The sequence below is a fragment of the Bos indicus genome, chromosome 21, assembly GCF_029378745.1.
Source record: "Bos indicus isolate NIAB-ARS_2022 breed Sahiwal x Tharparkar chromosome 21, NIAB-ARS_B.indTharparkar_mat_pri_1.0, whole genome shotgun sequence".
In the NCBI taxonomy this organism is placed as follows: domain Eukaryota; kingdom Metazoa; phylum Chordata; class Mammalia; order Artiodactyla; family Bovidae; genus Bos; species Bos indicus.
Window position 1 is genome coordinate 19937561 of NC_091780.1, and position 15655 is coordinate 19953215.

A 15655-nucleotide genomic window follows, 5' to 3' on the forward strand; every position below is an offset into this window, starting at 1 on the left:
CAAATCAAATCCCTTCTCCTTCTGCGGCAGCACAAGTCCCATCCCAGGTTTGACTGGCTAGCCGGCTGAGGAGGGAGCCTCTGGCTGCTGCCTCTGGAGACAGGGAGCCCAGGCCAGGCAGAGAGCAAGGGAAGGGCCTGAGGCTTGGGCACTGGGGGCTTCTCCATCAAATGTGTGTGCTGAAGGGCTGGGGAAGGCCCTGGTCACCAAGGCCTTGGCTTGGCTTGGAGGCCACAGCGCCCCTCACTGCCCCAGATCCCTGGACCCAAGTTGCCTCCCTTCCCTCTGCCTTTGGAGACAGGCCTGTGTGGGCATCTCTCAGCTCCTCCCCTAGTCTGTCCATCAAGGCTGCAGAGAACATGGAGACCATCTGCCAAGCATCCTTCCCCTTCTCCACTTGGTACATTTTTTCAAACTTCAGCTTTGTTTTTTTAAAAATATAATATATTGACATGTTTCAAAATAAAGATATTCTTAAAAAGCCACACACTGAGAAACCTGGGTTTACCTGCGGCTTTATCCACTCTACCTCATCTCCCCTACCCCTCCAGGACCACTGCTCCACTAAACTCTCCAGAGTCCTTCTCAAGCTTCTTAATACAAATCAAGCAAATACAATTGTATTTATTTTTATTTTTTCCTTTTTTATTACATAGGAAATAGCATACTGCATGTAGATTTGTATCTTACTCCTTTTATTTAGCATATCCTGGAGATATTTATGATCATTATTTGAGAGCATCCTTATATTTTTCCAGCTGTATAGTATTCCCTCTCCTGTCTTGCCGGAGCCAGCCGGCAAAGTCAATCAGGTCCCGAGAATGTGCACGACGCGGCTGAGAAAGAATACTACAGCAAAGATGGGGTCGAGAGGATCAGACACGTCTCCACAAAGGGAAGCGGTCTGACCATGACTTTATTCAGCATCTTATATTTATACAGGAGAGCAAGAGAAAAACAAGACAGTTAACATTTTTCTTGGCTGACCTATACATCTTACAAAAAGTCACAAGAAATCTTGAGAGCATGGGAATGGCACCCTGTTATTATTTCTTACACCAGATAACATTTCCTTGTGTGTGAGAAGTTTGTCCAGAACTCCAGGTGTCTGCAGTTAATAGTCGCCTAATCTCTGGGGTGGCGGGACAGAGAGCTATGTTTGCAAGCAAACCCTCAAGGACTGAGGCAGCTCCCAGGGCTGTGTCCTTTAGATAAAGGACCCCGTTCTCATGGGCAGCTCCCCGCATCTCCCCCTTTCTTTTTATATAGGCACACGCTTATGTTCCTTTAACTGCAGACAATTTCCATAGATGGAAGCCTTTATCACCCATAGATCATCAATCAGGTTTTTAATTAAACAAGGTGCAAGAAATAAAACAGTTAAAATTATTAACAATAGTCCTCCTATGGCTGCTCCCAAGTGCCAAGTACTATTGATGGTAGGTACATGTGGAAAAGGTTCTTTAACGAAAGACTCAGCTCTTTTTGCAACATCCAAATCAGGTCTGGGTGCATTTTCAATGTTCATTATTTCCTGATGTAGATGCAGTAAATCTAAGGAAATATTTTCATTATGCCAAATACCTTCTAAATGAGCTTTCACCTTATCCCAAGCAGTTATACTACCATTATATTTTTTTTGGGGTAACACAGATCCATCGAAAATCGGCATGACATTGTACCCGTAATCTCAACTTTATACCTTGAACCTCTTCGCCTAAAAATTTTACAACATCATAAAGGGCATTCAATCGGTCCTCTAGCTTTTTGTCAATATCTTCTTGAGTCCCCAGGGTAAAGGATACATTTTTGTGCCAGATTATCAACAAAAGTTGCAGTTTGCACTGATTGTGCCAGGGACAGGGCTACAGTAATCGAGGAGGCAATAAGGGTTACCAAAGCTACAAATCCCAGAATTATTAACCCTATTCCCCTACGATAACGCATTAAAGCACCCTCTACTTCTCTCCAAAGCTCAAGTCCTTTTTCATCATACCAAGACCCTTTAATCTTTACAGGAATCATAACAAAAGCAGGCTGTCTTAAGACTAGAACCCTAGTTTGATTAGTAATTCCCCTGATGCAGTTAGTCAAAGTACAATTGTTACAAGTTACATTATAATTTCGTGACCCAAGTTGTATATTTATAGATCCTACTAATAAAACATAAGGGTGAGGTACACATGCTCGAGGGTACCTCATGGTGAGATTCCATAAATAACCGTGTCTCACTTTCGATCCCACCTGAAGGTAGGAACCCTCACATCCAAGGGCGGCAGCTAGTTTCCAGATTTCTGTTTGGAACACTTCAGAGCCGCCCAAATTCCAAATACGGGATGCAAACTTTCTATTATCTTGTGCTCCGGGGTTTCTGTTCGAATCTGGAGACCAGTCCCACAATGACTCATTTGTCCCAAATATGTTATAAACTGTGGCAGTCTCATTTCGACACAGTTTCCATGGTGCAGCAGTGACTCTTCCCCTTGTTCCAAAGTCGCAGAAAGGGATATGTAAAGGACCAGTTCCATTACGACGTTGAGGAATTCCAGATTCTTTAGTTACTCCAGGAATATATAGGCTCCAACCATTGTCATAATCAGCATATCCTGACTCCCCAACAAAAAGGCATCCTGTTCAATTAAAATATCTAGACAGACAAATAGGTAAACGATCAAACATTCCATGATAAGAGAAATTAACTTGATTAGGAATAATATGTTTATCTGAAAAACCCCCCAAAGCCACCGTATCATTAGTGTATATGGGAATGGACTGATCCTCCCAGCCCACCGGTTGGAGAAGGGGAGGGTCGGGAAAATAAGCCCAGTAAGCATTTGAATATTCTTCAGAATGTGCAGTATTAATCTGATTCAAGATAATTAATAAGGTTATCAGGAAGCTTAAAGGCAATATCGGATCGCCCTGCACAGCAACACGATTCTGTGCCTCTCGCATCAATGCCTGGAGTTGTTGCCGAGATGGTAATTCATCATGCTCTTGAATCGTCAGTCTCCTCATCTGGTTTACTAGAGATCATCTCCGCCGTGCATACCAACCTTTCCGGCAGCCAGCGCGGCGCTTCGGCATCCTGTGGGAAAATACAAACATGCCCTCGTCCCCAAATTATTACAGGATCTGGTCCATACCATTTTCCCACAAGTGGGTCTTTCCAAAAGACTTTAGGTCTTATTGTTTGCGCATCAAAGTTCCAAAATCGCTGTGCTGCTGAACGGCCACATATATCCAATTGTAAAAAATTTAGAACAAATAAAGCATGGTTTAGAGAGTTGGAGGGGGTATTGAGATACAATTCCCCCTTCTTTAGTTTTTGCAATTGATGTTTGAGAGTTTGATGTGCCCGTTCAATGATTCCTTGACCTTGAGGATTATAAGGGATACCCGTTTTATGTGAGATAGACAATTGCATACAAAATAGTTGAAAAAATTTTTCCAGTGTATCCTGGACCATTGTCTGTTTTTATGGTCTTAGGGGTTCCCATAACAGCAAAACATTTAATGCAATGAGCTATACAATGTTTGCTAGCTTCTCTGGATTGTAGAGAGGCATGTAAAAAGCCAGAGAAGGTGTCAATAGTAACATGAACAAATTTTTGTTTACCAAATTCAGAAATATGGGTAATATCCATTTGCCATATGTCGTTTGGCAACAATCCTCAGGGATTAACTCCATAATGGGGGACGCTAAAAAATTGAGGACATGTTTGACATTGCTTAACAATCTGTCTGGCAGCGTCTCGAGTAATGCCAAATTGAAGTCTTAAGCTATTGCTGTTTTGATGGTGTAAGCTGTGGGAAGTTTTTGCCATTTGTTCCAAGGAAGGAAATATCATACGTGTAGCTTCGTCAGCCAAAGCATTGCCTCGTGCTAATGGTCCAGGAAGCCCAGAGTGAGCACAAATATGACCGAAATAGCATTTATTAACTCTGGAGGAAATTAAATGTTGTATATCACGAAAAAGAATTTGGATAGTAGAATTCAGGGTACCAATAAATGGAACAGTCTCAATAGTGTTTAAGGCTCTTATGATATATTGACTGTCGGAATATAAATTAAATGGAGCAGAGATGTGTAATAGAGCCTTGAAAAACGGCAAATAGTTCTACTTCTTGAGCAGACTTATAATTAGTACGCCAGGTGGCAGTATTGTCCTGTATAATCAAACTAGCTATTCCATTAGAAGAGCCATCAGTAAATACAGTTAGGGCATTGGCAAGGGGCTGAGAAACAACGGTTTTTGGGAAGAGAAATTGGTGATAGTGAGCAAATTGCAAAATTTTATCCGAGGGATAATGATTATCAAGCCGTCCACTAAAGCCAGCTAAAGCAATAACCCAGTTGTCGCTAAACTGAAACAGCCAGTTCTGTTGAGTTTTAGCCAGGCTGTGCGGGCGCGAGGCCAGGGGCCCACGTGCGCTCTCCCACAGAGGGCCAAGGACTCGAGGCTGACCACTAGTTTTATCCCGCTTTTGTTGCTGATACAGTACTTCTTTGACTGTCTTTCCTTGTAATGCCGCGGCCAAAGTTATGCCTTGAACGTACGAAGGGCCGATATCGGCACAAATCCGTACATAATCGGATAAGCCTCCCTTTTTCCTGTAAGGTCTCAGGGCAGCTTGACAAGCCGAATTGGCATTCTCATAAGCAAGCTGTTTAGCCAACACCATTCCCACCTGCTCATCCCCTATCATTTTACTAATTGCCTCAAGCAGGCGGGCAACAAAATCCTGATATGGTTCATCTGGCCCCTGGCGAATTTTAGATAAATCTTCGGTCTTTTTATCAGAATTTGGAAATTTTTTCCATGCTCGTAGAGCCGCAGCACTAATCTGAGGGTAGGCTCTAGGCAAATAATTAAGTTGATTATTAGTGTCTTGATAATCCCCCTCTCCCACCATCATTTCATAAGTGGTGTTCAGTCCCTGTCGCCGATTGATATCGGCTGTGATCCCACACTGCTCAGCAAACTCAGATTTCCATAGTAAATAATCTCCTCCAGATAGACAAGCCCGAGCAACCTGTTTCCAATCATTAGGTGGCAGATTTTGATTTCCTAAAGCCTCTATAATAGCCTGAGTAAACGGCGCAGTCGGACCGTATTGTGCACAAGCCATTTTTAACTCTTTTAGTTGCTTAAAGGGTAGTGGTTCATAATACCTCTGCTGTTGAGCATTTTCAAATCCTGGATAGATTCCTGAAAACCCGGGAATATGTTCTCCTTCATCATTAGCTCGCTTAATCGCTTGTTGAAGAGGAGATAATAATTTCTCACTTCTAGTTTTTATGTTTTCACCGGGCAAAGAAGCAGGGATAGATATAAGCTCTTGTGGTTCTACGAAAGGCGGAGGTGGATCAAGTCCAGCAAGAACCGAGGGAGGATATGCTGGAGGCGCAGGCTGGCTGGAGTGGGAGTCTCCCTGTGCATCCTTTTTTACTGCTATAACAATTTTCTGAATTAAATTCTCCAGCTGTTCTTCAGAAAGCCCTGAATGCTTTAATTCCCCTTTTCCTGAGGAGGGTTGCATGCTAACCATCATCTCCCAAGGCATATCCTCTCTATGGTACTGAGCCGCTTGTTCATTTAACTCTTCCTGTTCATCAGAGCTTAACACATCATCATTCCTTCCAGCCTTACAAGCTGTTCCCTCAGGCACGGCATAAAGCGGCTCAGGCGGAGGGGTGGAAGGCTCTGCAACTTCGGGTTCTGTGGAATCCCGGAGGGCCGTTTGAATCTTATGTCCCTCATGTTCAGGATCCAGACAGTCTCTTAGGAGAGTCCACAAAGAAAAAGCATCCACAGGGACACGATTGGGACCATGTAAGGAATAATATGTCTGCAATTGTTTTCCTACTTTCTTCCAAGTTTCCGGACTAACTGTTCCTTCCTCTGGGAACCAAGGACAAACTTCTACAAAAAGTAAAAACTTCTCTAGCTGTAACTTATTTACATGAATTCCCCTGCCTTTTAACAAAGTTTTCAACATATGTACAAATAACTGGTGGCTACTGCCTTGTCCCATGATTTATTACTCTCGACAATAAAACTCCCTGCCCCTTACTTCAAATAATTAGGAATTCCTCGTTGCATACCTCACTCCTGACGGGCAGTGGCCGTTGTTGCGCTCCGATTCTCGAGTCCCTGTTCGGGTGGGGCCCAACATCTTGTGTCACAGGCTGGCTCACACCCATAGGCTCTGGTTCAGGGGTGGGTGGGAGTCAGTGGGAGGGGCTGACTCCAAGTTTGGGTGAGGGTAGAAACTGACTAGGACTGTTCTGAGCTCTAGGCAAATCTGGGCAATTAGAGCAGATTTTGTTTTGGGGGGTTTATATTTTCTTTCATTTTTATGTTGAGGTTAAAAAGGATATTGTAAATGGAGAAAGGAAGAGGGTTTTATCTACAATTGACAGCACCAGAAGCTCCAGAAAAAATTTTAAATTATATGTATTTTATAGATCACATTGTGTCTGAGTCCCAGAGAATCAAGAAGTTGCAGCAGGAAGCGGTCAGCACACAGAAACTCACATGTGTGTGCCCCTCACACTCAAGCCATGCAGTTTCTTTGACAATGGAAGCAGCAACCCCCACCCTTTACAAAGAAACCTGCCCAAGAGAACTTAAAGAGAAATTTCCCCTTTAAGAACAGAGTCACCCAGTAATTTTTGCCCTCCTGATCAGAAGATAGGAAAAAAAGAAAAGAAAAAAAGTCCCAGGCTAACACGCCTTGAGGTTGCAGTGGCCATGCTCTTCTCCCCTCAGAGGCAGGACCTGTGTTTTGATCACTGAGGCAGGAGGGCCACGTCGCTGCCCCTCACCAACACTGCAGACAGCTGTCTTAAAGTTTTTGTGTTGCTTCACCAACTCCTACTTTGATTCCCCAGAGAGTAGCTGGGATGGACAGTATCTACCCCTGGCTTCCTCTAAGATGGCCTCTAGGCAGCGGGTGTTTAGTGAGCCTGCAAAAATTCTGGAGCCAATCTCAGGTGGGGCTGGAGCACCCCACCTGGAGCACCAGGTGGGGCCCAGGGACCAGGGTCTCTGCTTCAAGACTCCTGCCATTGAAAATTATAGACCTCCAGAGATTTTAGTTTAAGTTAAAGGGCAGGTGCCCTGTATACTCTCCTCCCATGGGAGGTGGGGGCCGAATCACACAGAGGACTGTGTGCTGTGGAGTCAGCACCTTAGGAGATGGGAGGGGGCGGTGGGCAGAGAAGGAAGACTGTGGATCAGAAGAAGGAAGATGGGGAGAGGTGGTCAGGACACAGGAGATGAGAAAACCAAGGATGACCAGAAAAGGGGCAAAAAGCAGAAAATGTAGAAAAGATGAAAGAAGCAAGAGAAAGAAGCAAAACAGGACTTGGGCAACCACACTTAGCAGGAAAGAGACAGAGCAGAAGGAGGGAAGGAAACAGAAAAGACAGTGAGGTGCATGGGGAAGGATGTGAGGAGGGAGAGAGGAGCCAGGAAGAGGGCATCAGAGAACACCAGAGCTCGGTGAGGATACCTTTGTGAGCAGAGGATCAGGAGTCCCTGGGCTGGTCCTCAGTCCCTACAGAACCTGGCGGGCCCAGTACCCCAGGTTGGCCATGTAAACCAGCAGGTTGGAGGCTGTCAGGACGGCCACAGCCAGGCACTGGTCTTGGGCGCACATGTCGTAGGTGAGCTCGTCCCTGCAGTTCCCATCACTGGGCCTCTGGGGCTGCCCGCCAAGCTCCTCGCTGAACTGGTAAAGCAGCCAGAGGACCAGGGCACTGACATAGAGGAGGATGGAGAGCAGGGTGAGCACTAGCTGGAAAATGGGATACGGTCTGGGCAGCCTGTATTCCCATTCGTCCAGGTTTAGCAGGATGGCCAGGGCTGCTGGGATGAAGCAGATGGAGTACACGGCCACACACCACTCTCAGGCCGGCTGGTGCAGGTACAGGGAGGTGTTGATGATGCAGGCAAAGACGACATACGCCACGAAGGTCTCCAGCACCTTCAGCAGGCCTGGCACGGTGAGCACACAGCAGGGGATCTCCTTGAACCCATAGGCGACCCACGTGCAGGCCACATCTATGGCACACAGCACTGATGTGACACAGGAGAAGGCAGAGGCGGCGATGACCCGGTCCCGGTAAGGACCATCAGGCAGAAAGTGGACATAGATGATGGAGTAGATGATGGAGGCTGAGAGGCAGAGGAGGGTGGTGTAGCAGGCATAGGCCACGGGAAGTTGAACCAGAAAAACAGAAAGTGGGAATGGAACCCATAGCACTCAACAATGAATACCGTGAGGGTCATGGCGAAACAGAAGCACCAGATGGACATGGACCAGTTTCCTGCCGCTCCCTGCTCAGTGGCCCTGCTGGCCACCAGGGAGATGGCCACACACATGGAGAACAGCTGCAGCAGGCGGAGGCAGAGGTACATCATGGCCATGACGTCCGGGTCTGGGGATGTCCACTGTGTGGATATGGTGTTGTGATGGTCAGGCAGGTCACAGTCACCAGTACAGCAGTGGTCTTCACTGAGGACTCATCAGAGAAAGGTTCAGCTCTGGAGGTGGAAAAAGTCAGATGCCTGGAAAAGATTCACGGTCCTGTGATGGCTGAGGCTCTGGATCTGTGGAGTTCCGGCCAGTGGCCCAGACACTCGGGTAACAGCCGGGTGGCTCAGTGGTAAAGCATCCACCTGCCAGCGCAGGGGACACAGGAGATGCAGGTTTGATCTCTGGGTCAGAAAGATCCCCAGGAGAATGAAATGGCAACCCAGTCCAGTATTCCTTCCTGGGAAATCCCATGGACAGGGGAGCCTGGCAGGCAACAGTCCATAGGATCTCAGGAGTTGGACACGACTGAGTGACTAAACCACTGCCGCGACCACAGCCGCTCCAGGATGATTCTCCCCGCCCATCACCCTTGACCTCATCAGGAGGCTTGTCTTATCCCAAACCTCCCAGCTGGGTTGGGTCTGGCCTCAAACATGAACCTTTTGTCTCTCTCTGGGCTGTGTGTGCCATATTCTATGGAGACACAGGGTAGTATGGTCCTTGTCTTTAATCCCAACCTTCAAATCTCAACCCTCAATATTTCAAAACTGAAAAGAAATATTTAAAAATCCCAACCTTCAGTATTTCAAAATTGAAAACAAATACTTGAAAAATTGTTTTTTAACAAAATCTGACCAGAAGACACATGAGACAAGTTATGATCTTTGTTATTTCACTTGCGACTATTCAACAGTTCAGTTGTAGAAACACTAATGTGTCTGATTACAAGGTGCTTTCAGACCCTAGAGGGGTCTAATGTCATAGAGAGTAGATGTACCATGTCACCTGTCTGAAGTTGAAAAATTCCGAATTCTAAAGAGTATCTGACCTCAAGGGTTTCAGAAAAGGGACTGTGGATTGTGCTGCTAACTCCATTTTACAGATGAGAAAACTAAGGCTTGGTGAATCAAGTGCCTTCCCTAAGGTCAAAAGACTGGAAGTGGGAACCCCATATGGAAATGCCAAAGCTGTGAGTTTGAACACTTTGCACTTCAGCCCACACATCAGGGCCCGTGGATGGGAGCCCAGGACCAAAGCTCTGGGCTCTAGGATGCAGGACATGCCTTCAGGGCCACGGCCCCCTTCCACAGCACCTGAAGACACATGTGTCCTGGCCTGTCCTCCCTGCAGCATCCCTAGAAGGAGCTGCTGTGTGAGGGGACACAGCCCCCGCCAGAGGAGGGCAGCTTCAAGGGTGCGCAGGGAGGAGCCCTGGGGTGAGAGCAAGGCCGTGGAGACATGAGAAGTAGGGACTGTTGTGAAGCCCCTCCACCCATTTTTGCCTTCACATGTGACTCTTCCCCATTGAGGGGAAACCCCAATCCAGCCTGACTCCAAGGTGGGGCCACATTGAGGAAGCACGGAATAGATTAACATAGTGTTGGGCTCCAAAGCTGCCATCCAGGTGGGAGTCTGGAAAGATCTAGGAGAAGTCCTACCTGAGTGAGGATTTTCCTGGCCTGGGAGACTGGTCAGCAGCTTCCAGGGAAGAAAGGATTGGAAATGAACAAGGACGCTGTGTCTGAGGCTGACGTGGAGCCTTTCAGGGCATCTCAGGGACGGGGTGGGGATGGACGGTTGATCATCCCCTTTTAAGGGCAGGAGCTGAAAGAGGAGGCCCCTGCAGGACCCCTGGGAGGCGACAGCCCTGAGAATGCACCCGGGACTGGGGTGGGGGCGGGGAGCAGAGTGGAGGTTACTGGGGGGATCCCAGGTTCCCAGGGGCCCTGAGGCAGCCCAGTAGGGGTCTTCTGACCCAGAAGGGATGCAGGCATGGAGCCAACCTTCCCACGGAGGAGGGGCCTGGACTGGAACTGAGAGAGGAGAACAGGGGCCTGAAGGGGTTTCAGGGCTGTGACAGGGACACCTTAGGCTGCGTCCATATCTTGGCTACTGTAAACAGTGCTGCAGTGAATATTCAGTTCAGTCATTCAGTCGTGTCTGACTCTTTGCGACCCCATGGACTGCAGCACGCCAGGCTTCTCTGTCCATCACCAACTCCCAGAGCTTGCTCCAACTCATGTCCATCTAGTTGGTGGGACCACCCAAATCTCATCCTCTGTGGTCCCCTTCTCCTCCTGCTTTAAATCTTTCCCAGCATCAGGGTCTTTTCCAATGAGTCAGCTCTGCATATATGCCCAGGAGTGGGATTGCAGGTCATTGTTATTGTTCAGTTGCTAAGTCGTGTCCAACTCTTTGCGACCCCATGGACTGCAGCATGTCAGGCTTTCCTGTCCTTCACCAGGGAGTGTCAAAGGTCAGCAGCTGCAGCAGCACAGGACTCAGCCTCCCCAGAGGCAGATGGCAGATGCCTTTGAGTTGTTGTTGTTCAGTCGCTCAGTTATATCCAACTCTTCCCAACCCCATGAACTGCAGCACACCAGGCCTCCCTGTCCTTCTCCACTCCCAGAGCTTACTCTAACTCATGTTCATTGAGTCAGTGATGCCATCCAACCATCTCAACCTCTGTCTCCTCCTCCTCCTGCCGTCAATCTTTCAGAGTCTTTTCCAGTGAGTCAGTTCTTCACATCAGGTGGCCAACATGTTGGAGCTTCAGCCTCAACATCAGTCCTTCCAATGAATATTCAGGGTTGATTTTCTTTAGAATTGACTGGTCACACTTCTCTGTCCAAGGGATTCTCAAGGGTCTTCTCCAGCACTGCAATTTGAAAGCATCGATTCTTTGGCACTCAACCTTCTTATGGGCCAACTCTCACAGCCATACATAACTACTGGAAAAACCATAGCTTTAACTATATGGACCTCAGTAGAAAGCCATTGTTGAGATGTACCCACAGGAGTAGCAGTCACTTAGAAAAAAGCCTCTGAAATTTCCCTTCAGATAGGAAAGTGGTAGATACCCAATGAGAAACATTTCAAAAAAATGAGAGAAGGACCTTGAACTCAAACCCACAGGCCCAACAGCAGCCCCCTTTTCCACCACCCCACAGAAGTGGCAGGCATGTGTTGGGTGCGGGGAGCTCACCAGAATGGAGGGGCCCCGGGAGGTGGGCTGGACACTGGGAGCTGTGGCCACACATGGGGCTTCCAGCTCAGTGGATGTTTGTGAAGCACCTGCTCGGGGCCAGGCTGGACCAGAAGCTGAGGACCCAGGTGAGCAATGCCAGGCAGGTCCTTAAGAAACTCTTGGTTGAAGGGAGGTAGGGCCACGAACTGACCATCAGCACATCTGCGGGGTGTGTCCACAGAGGGAGGGCAGGTGTCTGGAGCAGAGATGGAGGATGGAGAGCAGGCAGGACACCAGGTGTGAGTGGAGGGTGAAGGGTGTGTCTTATTGGAAAAGGACATAAGAAGGGAGCCGGGGAGGGGAGACCTGGGGCCCAGTCTGAGGATTGGGGGGCAGCTTGTCTGGGGAGCAGGAATGTGCAGGAGGTGGTGGATGGTGCTGAGTTTGGGCCCCTCTGTAGGGCTTGGGGCACCAGGGACCCAGACAGAATGTCAGCTCCTAGACTCACTGAAGAGCCCTGTTCTCAACGTGTTGAGCAAGGAGTACTCTAGAAACATCTCTGTCCCTGTTCCCCAGCCCCTGGGGTCCCTGTGAGAACTGCTCCAGCCCCTCTGGGTCTGAGGCCAAGCCTGCAGTGTCCCACCCCCCCGCAGCAGATGGGAGCCCCTGGAGGGCAAACGTGGCCTCAGGACCTGGATTCTGTGCCTGGCCCTGCCTGGGCCCCAGGCTCATGGGTGAAGCCTGGCCTGCTCCAGACACCTGCTGAGTCCAGGGTGTCAGGGGCCCGGGAGACTCACCCCTGACCCACTTCAGCCCTGGATGTCAGGGTGTGGGCAGGGAAGGCCCAGGTCACCTGGTGCCTGGATTCAGTCCCCAGTCCCCTCTCTGTGCCGTGTGTGTGGTACAGCGTCCTGGGACACAACTCGGTGGAAGATGCCAGGGCAGCCATGGAGCTCTACTGCATCTCCAGGAGATTTTAATTGCAGCCTGAGAATTTTAGTTGCAGCGTGTGGGATCTAGTTTCCTGCCCAGGGATTGAACCTGGGCCCATGTGTTGGGTGTGTGGGCGTCTTAGTCCCTGGACCACCAGGGAAGTCCTTACCTCTTATCTTTACATTTCATAGGAAGGAGTCAGTAAAAAATATTCCAAAGAAGAAAAGAAACAAGCACCAATATAAGCATGCTGTATTGAAATATAGCAGTGACAACCATAAAAGAGAACTAAGTGAGCTGAAAGTGCCTACATTGGGTAGCAATTGTTAAGGACGAGGGGATTTGGCCTGGGGAACAATGGTTTTCTATTATAAGCTTTGGTACATTATTTACTTAAAAAAATTGTTTGGGTGTTATTTTTAGAAGAACTTAAAGTGCAATGTGGCAGATAGGTAAATTGGACTGGAAAGAGAGACACAGGGAGCTTCACCTTTGTAAAGTGACAGGTACACAAGTGATATATTATTTATATGCTTCTGAATATCTAAAATATTTTATGGTTATTATTAAGCAGCATCAGTAAGTGATGCTGTTCAGAGAGGGTAACTGAAAGTCCAGGGTTGTGGAGTGTAGGAGACAGGGCAAAGCATAAAAATACAGAAGTCAATCATGGACAGAAGGAGGAACAGTTACGACCACGTCAAAAGAAGAGGATTTAGAAAAGGTGGAGATACAGAGATATTTTGAATTACAGTTGGGAGAAGTTGAGAAATTACAAACCCCGCTGCAGGAATACAGCTGTAGTTCTGGGTTTCAGCAGAAGATAGGAGAGTTATGGGAATATACTATAGGAAGCCCCCTACATATGAAGCTTTATGTTGTGAACTCAAAGATACAAACGCACGTTTACAAAAGTTCGTTCATTGTCTGGTGTACAGCGTCACGTGCTTGCATCCTCTCCAAGGGCCTGTGCTTTTGTGTACTTTACCGTATAGTACTGCACAGGGTGCAGTAGTGGAGTTGCTGGTGGTTTAGTGGCTAAGTCATGTCAGACTCTGGCGACCCCAGGGACCGTAGCCTGCCAGACTCCTCTGTCCATGGGATTTCCCAGGCAAGAATACTGAAGTGGGTTGCCATTTCCTCCTCCAGGGGATTTGCCCGACCCAGGGATAGAATCTGAGTCTCCAGCATGGCAGGTGGATTCTTTGTTGCTGAGCCCCCAGGGAAACCCAAGGTACGGTAGTACATTATCTTTATTTCAAGTCCAGGATGTCCAGAAGCAAGCGTAAACACAGCGAAGATGTAGCTGGTACTTGACTGTTCAGTCGATGCCAGCCTCTCTAATACCAGCCGTCTTACTGAACTTTTCAAGTTTTACAGTACTTTTCAAGATACTGTACTGTAAGATTTAAAATGTTTGTTTTTATGTTTGGTTTTTATGTATGATTATGTGGCAAGTATTATAAACCTGTTACCGTACAGTACTATATAGCCGACTGTGTTAGTTGGGTACCTAGGCTAACTTTGCTGGACTCACGAAAAAATTGGACTTACAAATGTGCTCTCAGAACAAAATTCATTTATATGTAGGGGACTTACTGTAGTCTCCTAGGGCTGCTGAAACAAGTTACCATAACCTCGATGGCTTAAAATAGCAGAAAGTTATTCTTTCACCGTTCAGGAGGCCAGATATCTGAACTCAAGGTATCAGCAGTGTCACACTCCTCTGGAAAACCTGAGGAAGAATCTATTCCTTGTCCTTCCAGCTGCTGGTAGCTGCTGGTCTTCCATAGTGTTCCAGGGCTTCTGGCAACATCACTCCTATCTCTGCCTCCGTTTTCACACCACCGTCTCCTCCGTGTGTGTTGGGCTATGACCTCCTTCTTTATTGGCCACACCTTTAGGCATGCCAGATCTTAGCTCGCCTATCAGGGATTGAACCCACGCCTTCTGAAGTGGACACGCAGAGCCTTAACCACTGGACCACCAGGGAGAGTCCTACATCTCTTTGATAAGGACACTTATTATCGCATTCAGGGCTCACCCAGAAATCCAGGATTAGCTTCTTAGCTCAAGATTTTTATCTTAATCAGATCTGCAATGTTCTTTCCCCCAAATAAAGTAACTTTCACAAGGTACAGGAATTTGACATGGAAATCTCTCTGGAGAATTTTTTTTTTTCAGCCTACAAGAGGGACTTATGGGATTTAAGGAAACAGTATATTTTCTCACTATTCACCAGTGGACGGGGACATTTAGTAATCAACAAAAACAGGAAAGAAATTACTGTATAAATCTGAAAGTGAAACTGACTTGAATCAACAAGCATGAATTTCTTAGTGGACTTGTTCAGCAAAGTTGATAGGCTCCATTTTGTGTGAATAAACCCCTCAGTTTCTGTGATTCCCTTATCCCTTCAATTGGCCAGAAACCTGGAACATTTGTGTAGATTATGAAAATTTCAGGTGTGGCAGGGAATAAAGCAATGTAGAGAAGATTCTTTGGGTAAATGTAAATCAACTAACCTGGAATGTCAGGTCCATGAATCAAGGCAAATTGGAAGTGGTCAAACAAGAGATGGCAAGAGTGAATGTCGACATTCTAGGAATCTGCGAACTGAAATGGACTGGAATGGGTGAATTTAACTCAGATGACCATTATATCTACTACTGCGGGCAGGAATCCCTCAGAAGAAATGGAGTGGCCATCATGGTCAACAAAAGAGTCCGAAATGCAGTACCTGGATGCAATCTCAAAAACGACAGAATGATCTCTGTTCGTTTCCAAGGCAAACCATTCAATATCACAGTAATCCAAGTCCATGCCCCAACCAGTAACGCTGAAGAAGCTGAAGGTGAATGGTTCTATGAAGACCTACAAGACCTTTTAGAACTAACACCCAAAAAAGATGTCCTTTTCATTATAGGGGACTGGAATGCAAAAGTAGGAAGTCAAGAAACACCTGGAGTAACAGGCAAATTTGGCCTTGGAATACAGAATGAAGCAGGGCAAAGACTAATAGAGTTTTGCCAAGAAAATGCACTGGTCATAACAAACACCCTCTTCCAACAATACAAGAGAAGACTCTATACATGGACATCACCAGATGGTCAACACCAAAATCAGATTGATTATATTCTTTGCAGCCAAAGATGGAGAAGCTCTATACAGTCAGCAAAAACAAGACCAGGAGCCGACTGTGGCTCA

General features: G+C 47.1%; 1 long non-coding RNA gene and 1 pseudogene across 1 annotated transcript; both read right to left on the reverse strand.

The window, feature by feature from the left end:
• Positions 1 to 861: 861 nt before the first annotated feature.
• On the reverse strand, positions 862 to 7142 carry LOC109575723 (uncharacterized). The gene is made up of 2 exons (XR_002183278.2): positions 6110 to 7142; positions 862 to 3088 (listed from the first exon to the last, which is right to left on the reverse strand). It is a non-coding gene; the product is annotated as an uncharacterized lncRNA (long non-coding RNA).
• Positions 7143 to 7176: 34 nt separating this feature from the next.
• On the reverse strand, positions 7177 to 15420 carry LOC139178175 (myeloid-associated differentiation marker-like; annotated as a pseudogene).
• Between the last annotated feature and the right edge of the window lie 235 nt (positions 15421 to 15655).